General features: G+C 39.8%; 1 long non-coding RNA gene across 2 annotated transcripts in view; it reads left to right on the plus strand.

Moving 5' to 3' along the window:
* The window catches only part of LOC131485061 (uncharacterized), a 106,458-nt gene extending 99,079 nt beyond the window's left edge, over positions 1 to 7,379 (plus strand). For both annotated transcript variants that reach the window (XR_009248606.1, XR_009248607.1), the window contains one exon: positions 7,284 to 7,379. This is a non-coding gene — a long non-coding RNA (uncharacterized LOC131485061). The remainder of the gene's footprint in view (positions 1 to 7,283) is intronic.
* Positions 7,380 to 17,528: the final 10,149 nt, after the last annotated feature.

Raw genomic sequence — 17,528 nt, forward strand, 5'->3', positions numbered from 1 at the left:
TTTCAAAATAGTATGTAGAAAGCCATGTGGAAAAAAAAGTGATATGCAAATGATGTGGATGGTGATGCTCCCAACTAGAAATTAATCTTTTCAAAAATTATGTTTCTTTTTTTATAAGCCTCTAGCTTTTATTTATTTTTTATTTTATTATAAAAATTATGTTTCTTACATGCTATTTTACATCTTTTAAAGACAAAGCATAACCAATAACCAGCCATCTTTCCATGAAATAAGAAAAATTTCATTATTATTTTTACCTGAATTGACAATGAAGAATAATGGAAAAAAGCTAAGTGGAAGCAAGAAATAACTAAATGCTATCAACTAACAGAGCTTACGTGTGTTGCTTCACAACCCTGAGGCTTTATTTATTTATTTTTTATTGTTCAAATGCAGATACTCTATTTTCTAAGTTCCTTTAAAATGTTATGATTTGGTAAGTTTTATCTTCATTTATCCTATTATTCTCTCTCTCTCTCTCTCTCTCTCTCTCTCTCTCTCTCTCACACACACACACACACACACACTCCTCTCTACCACTTTTTCCTTCTCCTTTAACAAGGTCTTCATGACTTAGCTCAGATGTCACATCTTCCAAGAATTCTTCTCTAATTTCTCCTCCCAACCTCAGTCTGGCTTAACTAAGTCTTCTTTAGGTTATGTTAATACCTTATGCCTAAGCTATATCATTGGACGCTGCTCTTGGGTTAAAAAGAGTGTATGTATCTTTTACCCCAGCTACAATCTAAGACTCCTAAAAGATAGGAGTCATGTGCTATTCATTTGGGGGACTAGCATTTAGTAGATTCTTAGTAAATGTTTCTTTACTGAGTGAATAAATTAGTAAATGGATAATATATGAGAAGCTCTTTGAAAAGAAAAGACAATGTGCAATGTGATATTTTTCAAATATAACTGCAGGAGGAAGAAGTATTTATCTAGTGAAACAGTACTATATTTGGAAGCAAGAAATCAGTTATTGGGCCATTTCTACTAATTTGATGAGTAACTCCAGGAAAATCACTTGAGCTCTTTGCATTTAACTTTCCATTCAAAAATGGGGCAATCTTCATTTCCCATTGCCTGCCTCATTAAGAATGTCACAGAGGCCAAAACTGGAGCAGTTATGTGATATCTGCTGATTTTTAAAAATAAAGTTATGTTATGCATTTTAGGGGCTGCATTAATACCTGTTCATAGTCAAACACATACCTCACTTTATACTGAAAAATTCCTGAAAAGTTTTCTCTAAACAATTCAGAATTAGATAGCAGTTTAAGTAGACTGAAGAAGATTTATATTTAAGGCATATTTTTGGTCTAAGACCAGTTTTGTAGTATACTGAATCCTTTTGAAAGGGAAAAATTATTTATAATTTATTTTATAATTTAGAATTTTCTTGTAACACCAGTTTCTTGAAGTAGCACCCTCCTATATCCACCACATCTCTTCTTCTGCTCCGCAAGCCATTGTTGACTAACCGTGGAGAAGAACTATCCTCTACTGAACCGTCTGTCTTGTCTTTGGGATGTTGAATTTTTGTTCAGGAGCACAACCTCTGTCCTGCAAATGATAATTTCCAGCATTGCACATAGATATCTGTGTCTTTGAGAAATAAGCAAAGAAGATGAGTCTTTCTGGAACTTTGGGGTGTCTTGATCCTAAACTGAAATAAAAAGTACAACTCTTAATTCCCTAGAAGAGTAGGGATTTTTTTTTTCTTTTAAAACAAAGTATTTTTGTTTTTCTGTTTGGAAATTGACCTCACAGTAACAAATCCAGAGTTAATTTCTCATGTAATTATGGAATTACTTATCTCCATTTTATCAGGACACTTCTTGTTCTCACCCAGGCAAGAACATAATTCAGGCTTTGCTTAGTCTTCAGTTAAGAATACAAACTGCACAGTGTTTACATTTTCCTTGTTATGAAATTGTTATGGGGTTTCTTCTTAAGTGTCCCACTATGCTTCTGTATGAAAATTCTGTCTCATGGGAGTAGGACATCTCTGTCTTGATTGCTTTTTTCTTTTTGAATCAACTGGATCGAAGTATACTGTATGTATAATAAACTGTACCCATGTAACTCCATGTAGCCACCACCACAATCAAGGAGCAGGGCATTTCCAGCTACCTCCAAAAGATCCCTCATGTCTCTTTGCATTCACTTCCCATTCCATCTCAGCCCAAGGCAACCGCAGATTTGCTTTCTGTCAGCATAGATTAGTTTGCATGACTGTCTTTTATTGAGCCCACCTTCTTAGAGTTGAGTTTCTTTCTAGGGAGACAAACTATATGGCTGGATTGAAGGAGAAGGCAGAGCCGAGGCATTTATTTAATCTTCAGATGTGATGAGCACTAAATTTTTGTGGAAGCAAGGATTAGCAGAAGTCATAGGCCAGGTAGTTAGTTTCCTTTAGAACATGGGTAACAAAGAACTACGAAATAGGAATGAAGTTTGCATCTGGGTCATTAAAACCAGAAACACCCAAGAGGAAGTTCAGGATATGCAGCAGCTATGATGAAGGAACTTTTCCATTCTTCACATGAACTTGATCTTATGCTTTTAGCCATCACTAAACTACTTGGGGGGTCTGATATTTGTTTTTTATATGCTCACCTTTCAGAAGTGAGTGAGGTTGTTTCCCTTTCATCATGTAAAGTTATGAGATATAAACTCTTATTTTTAGGAGTGCAGGAATTTGTTCCATTCAAATTTTGAAAGTGGTCAAGGGACAGGGCCAAGACTACTTATCTTCATTTGGCTTTAGTGCAGTAGTTCTGACTACTGGACATTTGACTTTATACGGCTAAGAGTCAAGAGCTGTTTGGTGAGATGTTTGGAAAAGGATTGGCATGAAATTGCCCAACTGGTATTTTATGCTTGTGCCACAGTCCAGAAATAAACATTACATTTCTTTCTCTAAATATATTTGTGTCCTGGATAGCCAACTGACAACTATTGTCTCTCTCTCTTTTCTTTTCTTTTCTTTTCTTTTCTTTTCTTTTCTTTTCTTTTCTTTTCTTTTCTTTTCTTTTCTTTTCTTTTCTTTTCTTTTCTTTTCTTTCTTTTCTTTTCTTTTCTTCTTTCTTTCTTTCTTTCTTTCTTTCTTTCTTTCTTTCTTTCTTTCTTTCTTTCTTTCATTTTCCAGTTAAATAGCAATTGTTTTGGATGAAGGAACAGCACTGTTTAAAACTCTTTCACTCTGAAGTGTCTCCTGGGTAAGAAGGAAAATAGATTTCCAGTCTTAAGAATCAAATGACCCTATTCAATGTCAGTCCTATGACTTTGCGCCCCCCCCCCCCCGCCACATGTTAAAATTTTGTTAAATTGGGCTCTAACCTGTTTCAAAGTAAAGTTGGGAGGCTCCTATATCAGAAATGTTCTAGATGTGGACGTATTTCTCACTTACGAAAGTACCTTTTTTCTTCATAATGTTTGGGGGAAGAAGTGACTTTTAACCTCTTGATGTCTAGGTTTCCTTTATTATTTTTAAGAAGGTTTAATTGACCAATTCCATTTAAATTTAACCTATTGTTTAGAAATTTCTGGGGACATAATTTATCTAAAGCAGTAAGTCAGATTCTTCTCTCCCTCCTCCCTTTTATTCTTTTATAGGCAAGAACTGGAGTATATGCAGATTATTGAGAGAGGAAAAATAATATCTGAAAAGGTGGCTTTCTTAAAAGGCACCAGCAGCATTAGTGTCATGTCTGAAGCACCCATTTGTGTCAACTGTACAGACCTTTCAATGGAAAATTGTGCTGTGCTACCTTTTAAAGTATGAAATGCTAATTTGGGATTTACAGTTTTTGAACTGGAGGGCTGCATTTTGCATGGGATTTTGTTTAATTTCCCAGTGAAAAAAGGCATTTGAAACACAACTGCCTACAGCCAACTGTCAACAAAAATCAACTGTAATAGCACAGAGCCTGTCACTGATGTATGTGGTGATGTGGTAATCTTCTCAATTTAGCTGGATATTTCTTCTCCGTACAAAATAGCTGAAAGTCTTGCTAGGCATTTATGAATATCGAGAGGTATTATTAGGCTGATAATGGGGCCAGATTAAGGAAGGGTACACTGGTTCAAGATGTCAGTTAAAGAGACGCAGAATGGGACGATGCATGGCCCTCAGTATAAGGGACTCTTCGTATTTCAGGTCTGCTGAAGATTTGGGCGATAGCATGCTGAGTTCCATCTGCTGTGAAAGTGGCTTTCTGGGGAAAAAAATAAAGTTGTTATGCTATTTTTTCCCCCAGAAATCTGTTTTTGTTTATCAAGAGGGTGAAATAAAAAATCTCTGAAAATGGAAGTGAGGAGGGCAGACTAGGGAAATCTCTTGAGGTGAGACTGGTCAGTATTACTCTCCTTGCAGCGTGGAGAGCCAGTGGTTGACAGCTGGCATCTTTTCCCCCTAAGTCACGACTGTATAAGAGCTGGAAGAAGAGAATTCTTGTGGAGACTCTGTATTTTAGTAGTGGGACCCCGTTTGGATTCTGAATAACAAACCTGCAAATGCAAGGAAAACAATAAAGCTGCAGATAAGCTATTCTTCGGCAAGGCACAAAGTTGGGACTTATTATTAGCTGTCATCAAAACATAGCATTAGTGAAGCATCTCATATCAAAAGGGTATTTAGAATCAAATGGCACTTTATGTTACCAGTTGCTTCTTTTTTTTTTTTTTTAAGTGAGCCATATTCAAATCTGGCCCCACCATTTTTTAGCTGTGTGGTAGCTTAGCTCTCTGTGTTTAAGTTTCTTCATCTCAACATTGGATTAATAATCATGCCCACATCATAGGGATTCTGTGAGAAATTATTTAATAGGTATAAAGAGCTTAGAACATGCTTGACCTATAATAAGTATCATGTGATCAGTTATCATCACCACCATCATCATCGTTAGCATCAGTACAAGCAACATATTTACTGTTCTCAAGTACTCATGGCAAAAAGAGAAATATACTAGCACATATGCTACATAACTTGTTGTGAAAGGTGTATCCATTTTTTTCTTGATCATTATGTTTTTATATGTAGATGGAAGACAGGAGTGAATTGTGTTATTTTAGCTACAGGGAATATGTTCTAAGATACTTATAAATAGCACCATGGCTAATAAGAATTTGAGAGTGCCCTGGTCCATTTCTGTACTGCCTGCCCGGTACCCCTTTTTCTGTGGCTCTACCCTTCTGCCGTCCCTGCTTCCCATGTGACCTTGATCTCTTTCCTTCCCTGCTTACTTTGGCCAATAGTGATAAATCAAGGATGGACCTCTGATGGAGGAGTGTGGCTCCAGATAGGCACGTTGGTGACCTGTCTTGGCACACCCCTAAGAACAGCTAGATTGAGCCAATCTAATCTCTTTCTCTGCAATTCCATGATTGAGCATGGAGGTGCAATTGTCAGTTATCAGTAGGTACCCAAATTTAAAGACATGGAGAGGAAGGCAGAGTTAGATGTGGCTTTGGAAGTTATATACAGATTCAAGCTCGGGTAAGACAGTGGAGCAAAGAGGAAGGCAACACCGTGAGACAGACTCTCTGAGGCTGCCTGTTTTTCTGTGTTTCCTGAGCTTTCATAACTTGGCTCTCAGGGGCACCTGGATGGCTCAGTCGATTAAGCATCCAACTTCAGCTCAGGTCATGATCTCACAGTTCATGAGTTTGAACCCTGCGTCAGGCTCTGTGAACATCTTAGAGCCTGGTACCTGCTTTGGATTCTGTGTCTCCCTCTCTCTCTTTGCCCTTCCCCTGTTCTCTCTCTCTCTCTCTCTCTCTCAAAGATAAATAGACCTGGCTCTGCAATTTTTCCAGATCTCATGAGCCCTCTTTATGTCCCTACAACAAACTTCCTGTCCTCTTGACTTCCCACTCATTTGAGAATTTTTCTGTTTGCTGCAACCAGTTAGGGCATGGAGAGTCGAAGGTTCCATGTGTGGTAAGAAGTAAAGTTTTCTGCTGATGAGTAAAAAAAAAAAAAACACTGCATATAATGGAATTAAAATAACATTGACAGAGCAGTCAGGGAAATTTCCATTATCCATTTTCAAAGTCTTAGGAATGAAGGATTGGCAGAAATAGGAAATGGGCAATTATCTCTAGGTTCTAGTGGACTGACAAGGTCTTTGCACATATGGTGATTACTTTTTTAATGGCATGGTCAGATAGATGATCAACAAGTAAATATAAATAAACATGGTAACAGTAATTTATAGTCTGAGATGACTTCGATGAGGGAAATAGTTTAGATAAGGAGTAAAATTAGGCGATGGATTGGAAGTTGGCTGAAGTGTGTTCTTTAGTACCACATGATTTTGCTGGGGCACCGCCTCTGAGTGAAAAAATATGACCACCATTCATCCCCTTCCTTGGCCTTGGCCAATGATGATGGACTGGGAATGGATCTCTAATGGAAGAGTGTAGCCCAAGACAAGCACGGGTATAACATAGTTATATACTAGATCAACATATACTCCAGGTAGATATGGACCACTCTAGCTTTTCTGCCTTTTATTTTCAAAGATAACACCAAAACCATCACCAAATTTTTGATTTTTTTTCTCTGTTTGGGATGGATTTGGATAGTGGATAATGGAACAACAATTTAATGAGCCTACCTTTTACTAGGCAATGTATAAGATCCTTTCCACAATTCTCTGATTTAACGAACAAAGCCACCCACTCTCACCTTGTAATCATTGGCATTTATAAATACAGTGGCTACCTGGGATTCAGGCTTCTGTCTTCATGTGGAAAGGAGCATTTTTCTCTGGACTAAAGAGTTTTTTAATCTGCTGCCTCTTTCCTCTAGCATAAAGTTCTAGCCTGAATACAGACTTTTAATGAGCAACCCATATGTAAATAATTAGTATAAGAGAGGAATTAACTATCATTACCCAATTGCTTTTTTTTTCTTTTTAGAAATGATTTGCTATTCAGTTTTAAGCTTTCCAACTATTTTGATGAAGATCCAACTTGGAGAAAAGAAGTGTTTTTTGTTCTCATTATCACTTCCTGTAAAACTGCATAGTTAATTTCCAGAGGTAGATATCCCTTTGAGTTCTCATGATAGGAAATAGAGAAATCGCTGTTCTGTACCTTTAAGATCAAGAGAAATCAAGAACATTGGAAAGGGAATATACCATGCACAAGGTCGTATATGAAACAATGGGATTTAATGAGCATGAAAAATTCTGTCACTAATAGGTGAACAATTCTCTTGAGTCTTTCCCAGGATGCAAAACAAGTGGTCTCAGCAGGGACTTTTTCTTCTTCAGGGTTTTTATATATTGAAGAAAAGGCAGATAATAAGCACACTGACAAGTAAGCCTTTGGATGGAGTAGTGAGGCCAGGACCACCACGGGCTACTTCTTGAGAAGGTGAGCATGACTGATTAGTGTGTTTTTCCAATGGTAGTAACTTGACATCTAAACAGGTCCTTTGGTGATGATATTCCTAGTTCTTCTTTACTGTGTGATTTTCATTCAAAGGCATTTAAGTACGAGATGGAGGTGCAGCCATTACCACCCTATTGTCCATCAGAAATGACACGTCCCGAAATACTTACTTCGGGCAAAGTGGTGATACTCCTTCTTCGGAATGCCATTTTGCCCCAACGAGAAGATCTATATCTATTTGTCTTCATAGAGTTAGGCTTAGACAAGTGTGAGACCAGTACGCATTTTTTTTTCTGATGAGCTCAGTATTCTCTGATGTTCATCACACATTTTTTCAAAAATACTCATCCAGAGCCTATGTTTTGCAAGAAGCCACTGAAGATGCAGCAGTAAAGAAGGCAGACATGTCTTGGCTGCTTACATGAGATTATATTCTAGTAAGGAAGACAGATCATCAAGAAAATGTAAACAAGGTAATTATAGATTGTGATGGTTACCAGGAAAGAAAGTTTATCCAGTGGTGCTCAGGGCCATCCCCTCCTCACACCAAACCTCCAACATGCCTTCTTAGTCTTTGAAGCACACAACTGACTTTTCTAGTTTTACATACATAGCTATAGCTAATGCAGCTTCAAGCGCTCCTCTCTTTCCAAATTCTTGTCCCTAAATCTTTTCTATATAGACATTTTAGAACTGCCAGTGGGCCCAGTAGTAAGACATTTTCTTGGGAAAAAAGACACAAGACACAAATTGTGTGTTATCAAAGTCTAGAATTCCGAGAGGACAAGTTGCTGTGTGGTAGTTATTTGCATACACATCTGTCTTCCCTGTTAGATCTCCTTGAAAGTAGACACTAATCTATTTTTTTGTTTCCTGTGTTACATGCACATAGTAGGAACTCAGTATATTGCTCAATGAAGTCAATTGAATTAGCACAAACCACAGGCTTTTGCCAAAAGCATTAGTGAATTCATGTTTGAAGAAAATTAACTAACAATTAAGATTAAAACGTCAGTATTCACATGGATTTTGGCTGAGCAGATACATTTCCCTACTGGTGAACATAAGGCTTTTCAGACCAATGAATCTGGTATCTGACAGTCCCTTGCCAGCAAGGCATGGCAGGAGTGGAAGGAGAGGAGCATGGGCTGAATGCAGACTTTGGCAAATGGTTGGCACTTCCATTTCTCCTGCCAGACTTATAAGCTCTTGGTGGGTGTGGCAGGAGATATGAGAGAGAGCAACTGAGAGGTCCTAGGATGAGACCTCCCTATGGAGGTGCCAAGGCTTTTTTTTTTTTTTCCGGTTTGAAGTTTGTGAGAAGGATGCATGCCTACCCCAACTGAATAATTTTGGGCTTCTTTTCTGGACACTCCCTTCAGGGACCTAGTTCAAACGATTTCTTTTGCTGAGATCTCACAATGTGTCAGCCTCATACATAGAGCCAGGGTTACAAAGATTGACAATCAAGATTCTTACCCTCAGATGACCACTGTTCCCATTTGAGAGGTAGGAATTAACATGTAACGAGTAAAGAAAAGCCAGCCGTGTTATTCTCCCTGCCCTGAGAGTTCACCTTTGTGTGTACATGCGCATGTGTGTACCCCCACAGATGTGCACACGCAGACACAGGCACATACTCATGTACCTTAGCACTTTCCCATATAGGATAAATCAGAGTAATTGCTCCAAGCCCTTCATTTTGGTAATGGGACTTGAGGCTGGTTCCGGGCTTTCCAGGCTATGACAAGGAGCAGGTTTCAGAGCAAGGACCAGGAAAGGCAACTGATATGGAAGAGGGATATGGTTTTATCAGCTGGCCTTGGTTATATGGACCTAAGTCCTCTATGATACAAATTGTATGAAATGAACAGCAGGAGTACACAATTTATTCAATCCTTCCGTTGTTCTTCAGTTAAGAAATGATTGCTGAGTATCTGTTATGTGCTAGGGACTAAGATGGTGCAGAAGGGAAAAAATATATAATCTACAGGAGGAGCAGACATTAAGCAAATAGTTCCACAAATATAAAATTTGCAACTATGATAAGGGCTAAGCTGCTAGGTGTTGTGAGAGGTTATAATAGGGGCATTTAACCCATTGGGGAAGACTTTTTAAAAACTTTACCTAGTTTTGCTAATAAAATACATTTTTGGAGTCTGGGGTGGGGAAGATTGGTTTGCTCTCCACTTTGTGTGGTCAATCTTTGTATCAGTATGTGAATGCCTCCACACAACTTAGACTGGTTCTATCTTTTTATCTCTTTACTTTTCATTTTACTTATGCATTTATTTACTTACACACAATTACAAGTATTTTTAAGTTTATTTATTTATTTTGTGGGGGAGGCGCAGAGAAATAGGGAGAGAATCCCAAGCACTCAGAGCCCAATGTGCAGCTCGATCTCATGAACTGTGAGATCATGACCTGAGCTGAAACCAAGACTTGTGCCCCACAACTATTTTTTTTTTCCCAACGTTTTTTATTTATTTTTGGGACAGAGAGAGACAGAGCATGAACGGGGGAGGGGCAGAGAGAGAGGGAGACACAGAATCGGAAACAGGCTCCAGGCTCCGAGCCATCAGCCCAGAGCCTGACGCGGGGCTCGAACTCACGGACCGCGAGATCGTGACCTGGGTGAAGTCGGACGCTTAACCGACTGCGCCACCCAGGCGCACTGCCCCACAACTATTTTTAAATGTTGCTGTGTTTACTCATCATCTTCAGGAGACTATAGGAATTGCATGGAAAGTGCAAATTCTTCAGTCACTCACCAGACATGGGAGGATGTTTCCAATGAGCTGGAAAACAGAACTGAGTGATGTATCATAAAATTTAGCTTTTATATTTTCAACTATGTTATATTAAGGTAGAATGCACTGGTGGTAGCATGGTGTATGGAAAGAGCAGGGATTTGGGGTCCGAGAGCCTCCACCACTTGTCCACGGAGGCCTTGGTAATTTCTATATCTTCCCTGAGCCTCAGTGACTCTGTCTGAAAGATGGAGATTATAATAGCTGCCTCAGAGGTTTTTTTGTGTGTGTGAAGAAATCTTTAAAGGCTCTAGGACAGTGATGCTCTAGCATTAGTAGGAGCTTGGTAAATATTTATTTCCTTTCCTGCATTCAGATTCTTGGGCCCCTTTATCATAAGTCTACATGGAGATACCCTGCTGACTTCAAAAAAGGTTTCTTTTACCATAGAAAGTGGGATCGAGGGGAAAATTCTCAAGGAATTCTCACCTTGACCTAGGGGAGATGAGATGCCCATACCCCGGCTCATAACAAGATTCCATAGAAAGAGGGGATGGAAGATGAATGTACATTAAAGTGATTCAAAACATGAGCAGACTCTGCAAGTGTTATGCACAGATGAGTTAATTGTTTTGCCTTAAATATATTTCCTGAAGAACAGAAGCCCGATCACAGCACACATCGTTATGTATTTTAGACAAACAGCACTTTGAATCAAATTATAGTACATGCATAAAATATTAAAATAAGACATTTATAACAAATCTTTCTAACTTAGTGCTCAGCTCTAAAATAGATTTATATGCGGATAAGCAATAGGTGCGATAAATGTGGTACAGATACCACAATTTAAATTGCAAATCAATGGGGCATCATGGGTAGAAGGAATGCAGACTTGAAGCACTGAGGGAAAAGATCCAGCCACGCAATATTTTTAGGTCTTCTGCCTGATTTTGTTTTGCAATGTCTGTATCTGGACTCCACATTTGATAAATTATAATATCTGCTCTCTCATATAGTTTCTTTACACACCCAATTTAAACGATCTAATTAAAACCTTCACTTATTGTTCCTTTTGTTTATTGTTGAACCGTTGCCAATATACAGCTCCCCAGAGTCTTCAGGTTATTTTCGTTCCTTGGGAGATTTTAGAAGGTTATTGTTTCCCAGTTAACAAAACAGGCAGGGGAATGGGGAATGATACCTTTGCACATGCTGGTGTGCTGCCCACTTCACCAGATCACCTTGCACTCTTTTCCTCCCCCGTGGTTTGTTGGACAGTGTGCGGTGAACGTGTCGACAACTTGTCTCTAGGAATGATCCCTGCCCGAGAATATTAAACTTGTTTCATTTATTTTGAAGAACTTTAGGGCTGTCAAGTTGAATGTATATAGATATGAATGTTTCTGGGCTAGCTGGCCTTCTAGAGGACTCCCCTCCCCCATAGCAGAAGCCCTTGGGAAGTCTAAGGGATGAAGTTGCGCTGTAGGGCTCTGATGGGATCCAATCCATGCTTGAGAAGTAGATCATTTGCTAGATGCAGATGCACAGCTCTGACTTGCCCAGCAGTCATTCTCAGGGCTGGAGGTCTGTGAATGGAGTGGATGAAGGGCAATCACAAAGAGTTAATGATAGTATTTCTGGGTGCTGATAACTAAAGAGATCTTGTAGCCAAAATTTTATATGTAGCTACAGAATCGAAACATCTCTCAGCAAGGGGTAGAGCTGTTTTACTTAGAAAACTTTCTTTGCCCGAACTGTATGGTAGAAACTTTTCTTCCCATTGAATATCTGCAACTTTAGTTTTCCTTCACAGAGAAAGTCTGTGTTGCCATCCTTCTTCTCTTCTCATCTCTTCTCGTCTCTTCTCGTCTCTTCTCATCTCTTCTCATCTCTTCTCATCTCTTCCCCTTCCCCTTCCCTTCCCCTTCCTCACCCCTCCTCTTCCCTTCCTTTCTTTTTTGCAATGTATTGTATTGAGTTTTTAATGCTTAGGTTCCTAGTACAATGAACTTACCTACCTTTTTCCCACTCTGCTTGCCATAATTGTTTCCAATACTTTTTTGGAAGTTGCTGCCTTAAAATTAATAAAGAAAAAGAAATGTCTTCATATCCAAGACTTCAGGTGGCAAGCTTCAACCATACTTCATACGTCAGCCAACCACACCAGAAGAGACGACAATGCCTGGCTATATTCCTGCTGTAAAGTCGTATCCACAAAATTATATCTGTCAGTGCTTACCTCCATGTAGGTCAGTACGATTAGGACAGCTCTTAGGAAGAAATTAAATATATGGAATTAAATACATGTATACAGATGGTTCCTGGAACTAAAGAACCAGTATGCATTCCCAATAGTCTGTTCCAATAAGAGCCAAGTGCAACCTTAAAATAGAGATGTAAAGAGTTAGATCTGTGCTATCCATTACAGTAGCCACTGGCTGTATGTGGCTACTAAGCACTTAAAATGTAGTTAATCTTAGTTGGCAAGAGCTTTGAATGTAAAATACATACCAAATGTTGAAAAATTAACACAAAAAAGTAAAAAAAAAATCTCAGTTTTTATATTGATTATCAAAATGATAATATTTTAGATATTTTGGATCAATAAAATATATTATTAAACTCATTTTCATATGTTTCTTTTTCTTTAAAATGTGGCTACTAGAAAATTTAAAATTATATATGTGGCTCACATTATATTTCTGTTGGACAGTACTGAGCAAGACTGATGTCAGGTAATATTGTAATGAATTGGCTTAAAAGACTTTGATATTAGGCAACTCACTTTGTTCTTTATAGTATGGCTGAAATGAATTGTAAATGGAGTCCTATTTTAAGTATGCCAGGAGATCTTACTGGTTATAGTAACCCCATGGTGAGAACCGCCATATTTTGAGTAATTGCTCCCTAATATATTTGTTTAATAGGTTTTCATTTTAGGGGCACCTGAGTGGCTCAGTCAGTTAAGCGTCTGACTCTTGATTTCAGCTCAAGTCATGATCTCACGGTTCATGAGATCGAGCCCTGTGTCAGGTTCTGTGCTGGATAGCACAGAGCCTGCTTGGGATTCTCACTCTCCCTCTCTCTCTGCCCCTTCCTCTTTCTCTCTGCCCCTCCCTGGCTCACGCTCTCCCCTTCTCTCTCCAAATAAATAACTAAACATTTAAAAGAATAGGTTTGGATTTTAATAGGGTTTTCCTAAAGCAAAGCTCACCAATTTTATCATTTGCTTTCCAATATGACCATTATTTATCTCTGTGCAACGAGTCTCTGGCCTTTCATGGAATACATGTTTTTGTTTATTTATCTTTCATAATTGCCACTTTTTAGAAGGTAAGTGTGGTTTGGGTGAACATGCTTGGACTCTTAGGGTGGACTGCCTGGGCTCAGCCGATAGTGACTCTTGGCATATCCACCTCTCTAGGTTGAACTTTCCTCATCTGTGAAATGAGACAACAACTCAGAGCTTGCAGGGGAGTAATGCACACTTTATGGGATGATTGCTATCTTGGGCCTATGAACTCAGTGGGGTGAGTCCCCTGTCACATCCTTTTGTTTTATAAGTGCCCTGGGCCCAAGTTTCTAGGACATTGAATCTATATTGCTGACCACTGATTATTTTTCCTGAGGGAAGGCCATTATTCTGAGCACTGTGTGCCTGTTTGATATACTCAAACAGATACTCAGGTATCTGCATATATACAGATATACTCATGACACTTGTGAAGAGTATCACACATAAACTCTTGGCCTGTGTCTTTGCATTTGCCCTCCTCCTTGCACAAATTACCCTCCTTCCCCCATTATTGCCTTCCCCCGTTGTCTTGTCCGTCCTTCAATGTCCAGATGAAGTGTCACCTCTTTCATTAAGCCTTCTTGGACTACTTCACAGAGGACTAATTTATCAGCTTTATACATGTTATTGCCAATACAAGCCAGCTTAAATGAAGTAACAAATATTTATCTGGTGTTTCAAATTCCAGTGCTCTCTGCCAAGTGATTTCAAGCTCAATTTTGGTTTCATGCACTGAACTGTAAGTGTTTTGAAGGCAGCGGCTATGCTTCATACGCACTTCACCACCTCCATGTATCTTGATCAAAAAATACTTACTGATTAATTGACTGGCTAGGGCCTGGCTGATAGCAAATTTTCTAATGCAAGAATAAGTATTCATGATAGGAAGTGACCCGGCAAGAAAAAGAACATACACCATCTTTACGGCTATCTGTGGTGAATAATTAATACACATGTCAAAATTTAAGATCATCATCATGTAAAATCCCTGTCTTCTTTAACTGCGGAGTTCTAGGAGATACCTGAGTTAGTAGGAAGATGACTTAAATAAGTTTCCGATTCTGGATCCTTCAGAGATACACAGATATGTGTAATATATACATGTAGATAGATGTATTAAGATCACTAAGATGCTTAGTTTCTATTTGTAGTCTTTTCTCAATAAGGCAGTGGGACATTGGTGCTTTCAAGTGAGTTTAGAGATGTTGAATATGACATTCATGTCATTAAAAATAGTTAGCTCTTCTTGGCTACATTCACAAAGAAGTCCCCTAATGCTTCCTTTAATTGGCAGGATCCACACGTGGTATCTATTTTGCAAACGTACTCTGCACAGAGCGGCTCGAGCTGTGTATGTGTCTGTGTATGTTCTCTGTAGGTGACACTACACCCTAATCAGATAATTCGTACATTGTACTAGGACATACTGTATGCAGACAATGCCTCGCCTACCACTCCCCCCCCCTCCTTTTTTTAAACCCTGAAATATGGTTGATATGGTCCATTGCAAAATGAACCTATATTGGAAATGGCAAAATTGTAATGTAAAATATACCGGGGTCAGTGGGGTGTGCTGTTTTTTGCATATATTTTTTCTCCCCTGACCCATGCCATTCCCCTGCATACGGGGAAAAAAGCTTCATCTCACACAGAAATGTGATGTCCTTTACTGCCAGAGGCTGTTGCTGTTTTAAATGAGGAAAAAGCACAATGCATGAAGAAGGAAAATTAAAGCATATTCATTTTGGAAATTAGATATGGTGTCAGGAGACTCTCAGAAAATAGCCCCGTTTGAATGGAGCCCCACACTACAAGACAGTTCACTGAACTTTTGACCACTATTTATGCTATGGAAGCTTTTGAAATAGGGAAGAGAGCAAAACATTTTATAGCTGCTTAATAGCTGAGTTCATTTTTCTTTCTTTCTTTTTCTCCCACCAGGCATTTGTCTATCCCTTTGGTGTATATAAGATATGCAAACACCATGTAGTTTATTGGCAGGCCTTTGTGTTAATGTTTCCAGGTTGGTTCCAAAACACACAGCTACTGGATGAGAGACTCTCCTGGCCAACCCAGTGACCTTCTTTACCCTCCACAGCACAGTCTGCCTCCTGCCCTGTGGCTAGTCTGGAATGGCCAGGGTCACACAGGCCTTGCGAGTGACGATGACCTCTTTAGAGGTCATTCTGCCAATGCAGAGAGAATATACCTTTCACAATTCCCAGGGAATCCTTATGCAAAATTGGACAGGGATGGGAGAGATGATGGAAAAGGCATTTTGTCTAATTTCTCCCTTTCTATTATTTGGAAGAACAGTTCTCAATTTGTGATCATCCCTGTTCTGCTTCATTGCTGCCCTCCTGCAGAGCATATCACACCAGCCAGGTTAAGTGGGATTCAAGGGCCCTCCAGGAAGGACAGCCAAGATACTTGATTAACACTGAATAAGGAAGCACCTGCAAAAATAAGGTAGGGGAAGAGTTAATCAGGAGTGGATGGTGGGGTCAACTAGAAGTGGAAAAAGAAACCCAATATGAATTGGTATTAATGAAAAATATGCCTTAACTTTTATACAAATATGAAGCATGGAGCTAAATATTACAAATTACAGGTTGTGAGTCTGTGTCAGCTTTATTATTGTTATTACTATTAATGCAATGATATCAAACCTAAGGGGTCACTAGTGTTTGTTTAATTTATTTTCTGGGAAAGCTTGACATTTCATTTCCAAGTGAGGACCTTTTTTCTGGCCTCTCGGTGACTTGCCTACACGGGCACAAATTGGGCTCCGCCTCTCTTAGGACCTGTGAGCTCCTTAGTGTTCTCTCTTTCGGATCATCACCAGCCTGGACTCTCAGGGCTTTACCCCTCACTCCATTCCTCAATCGACCATGGGTCTCTCACTTCCATTAGGAAGTGATACAATATCAAGCTTTTCGAGGTGGTTTGAGGTGGGGTGGAACGAGGGATGCTGAGAGAAGGCTTAACCGTGGAATCATTTTGTGCCACAAAATGTTAAAATGTGTCTGAATGCTCACTTTCTGTGAGGTCATGTCTTTGGCTTGGGAAATAAGGACAATCTGTTCCCATACACAGCTATGAATCCTTTGCAGACTCACTCGAGGAAAACTTCAACATGGCACATGTTGCCGTTTTCTTCTGCCTGTGCTCTTTGGTTTTAACTTCAGAGAGGGAGGGAGCGGGATGGAGGGAGAAAGAGACCATCTCTCTCCTCCCCCACTCCCAGCATTATTCATTAGGAGAAGATTTTTTTCCTCCCTTGGACAGGAAACTTCTCTCCTCTCACTAGCCAGTAACAACCCTTCTGTTCATCCTTATGTCAGACCCTCACAACTGTACTAATATGATCTCTGATGATTGGAAGGGAGCGGGAGAGTGTTGTAAGGGCTGCTCAGAAGTCAGGAGATGGCTCAGGATCTTCTCAGAGCAAGAACTCCTCCCGACTATCTACTTTCTGCCAGGACTGGGAGGTTGAAATCTGTGTGCTGACCTCAGGCCACAGGCTGAGAGAAACCTGAGAAGTACTTTCATTACAATCTTCTTGGCCTCAGAAACTGCCCTCCTTTGTTTCCTGTTCTCCCTGAGGCTTCTTGGCACTGCCAGTAGCCATGTTGCTTTTGCTCAGGCTTTGTGCGAGGAAAGTCCCGGGGAGACCTGGGGAACTGCTTTGTGCTCCTGCCCATACTACCCACCCACCTCCAGTCTGTAGTCTGATGAATGGACCTGAGATAGGATGAGGGGGATGCAAAGGGGCGGAGTCGTGCTGGCCATGTCAACTGTTGGCAGAAAACAGGCGCCAGAATTGGTGACATCAAGTAAGTACAGTTTAGAGCTGGGAGTGGGGGAAAGTGAAGGATCAAGCTTGGAAAATTCTCAAGCCCTCCCAGGCTGCTTCACCCTGTCCTTCCTACTTAGGAAGACTTTGCTGAGATGGACCCATGGTGGACTCGAATGCCCTTCATTCGTCTGTCACCCCTGCCTTGGCAGAGGATTACCCCTGCAGTTGTCGCACCATTTGTGATGGCCCATGGTTCCCTTGCCATTGTGGTGGC

Source organism: Neofelis nebulosa, chromosome 9 (genome assembly GCF_028018385.1).
Source record: "Neofelis nebulosa isolate mNeoNeb1 chromosome 9, mNeoNeb1.pri, whole genome shotgun sequence".
In the NCBI taxonomy this organism is placed as follows: domain Eukaryota; kingdom Metazoa; phylum Chordata; class Mammalia; order Carnivora; family Felidae; genus Neofelis; species Neofelis nebulosa.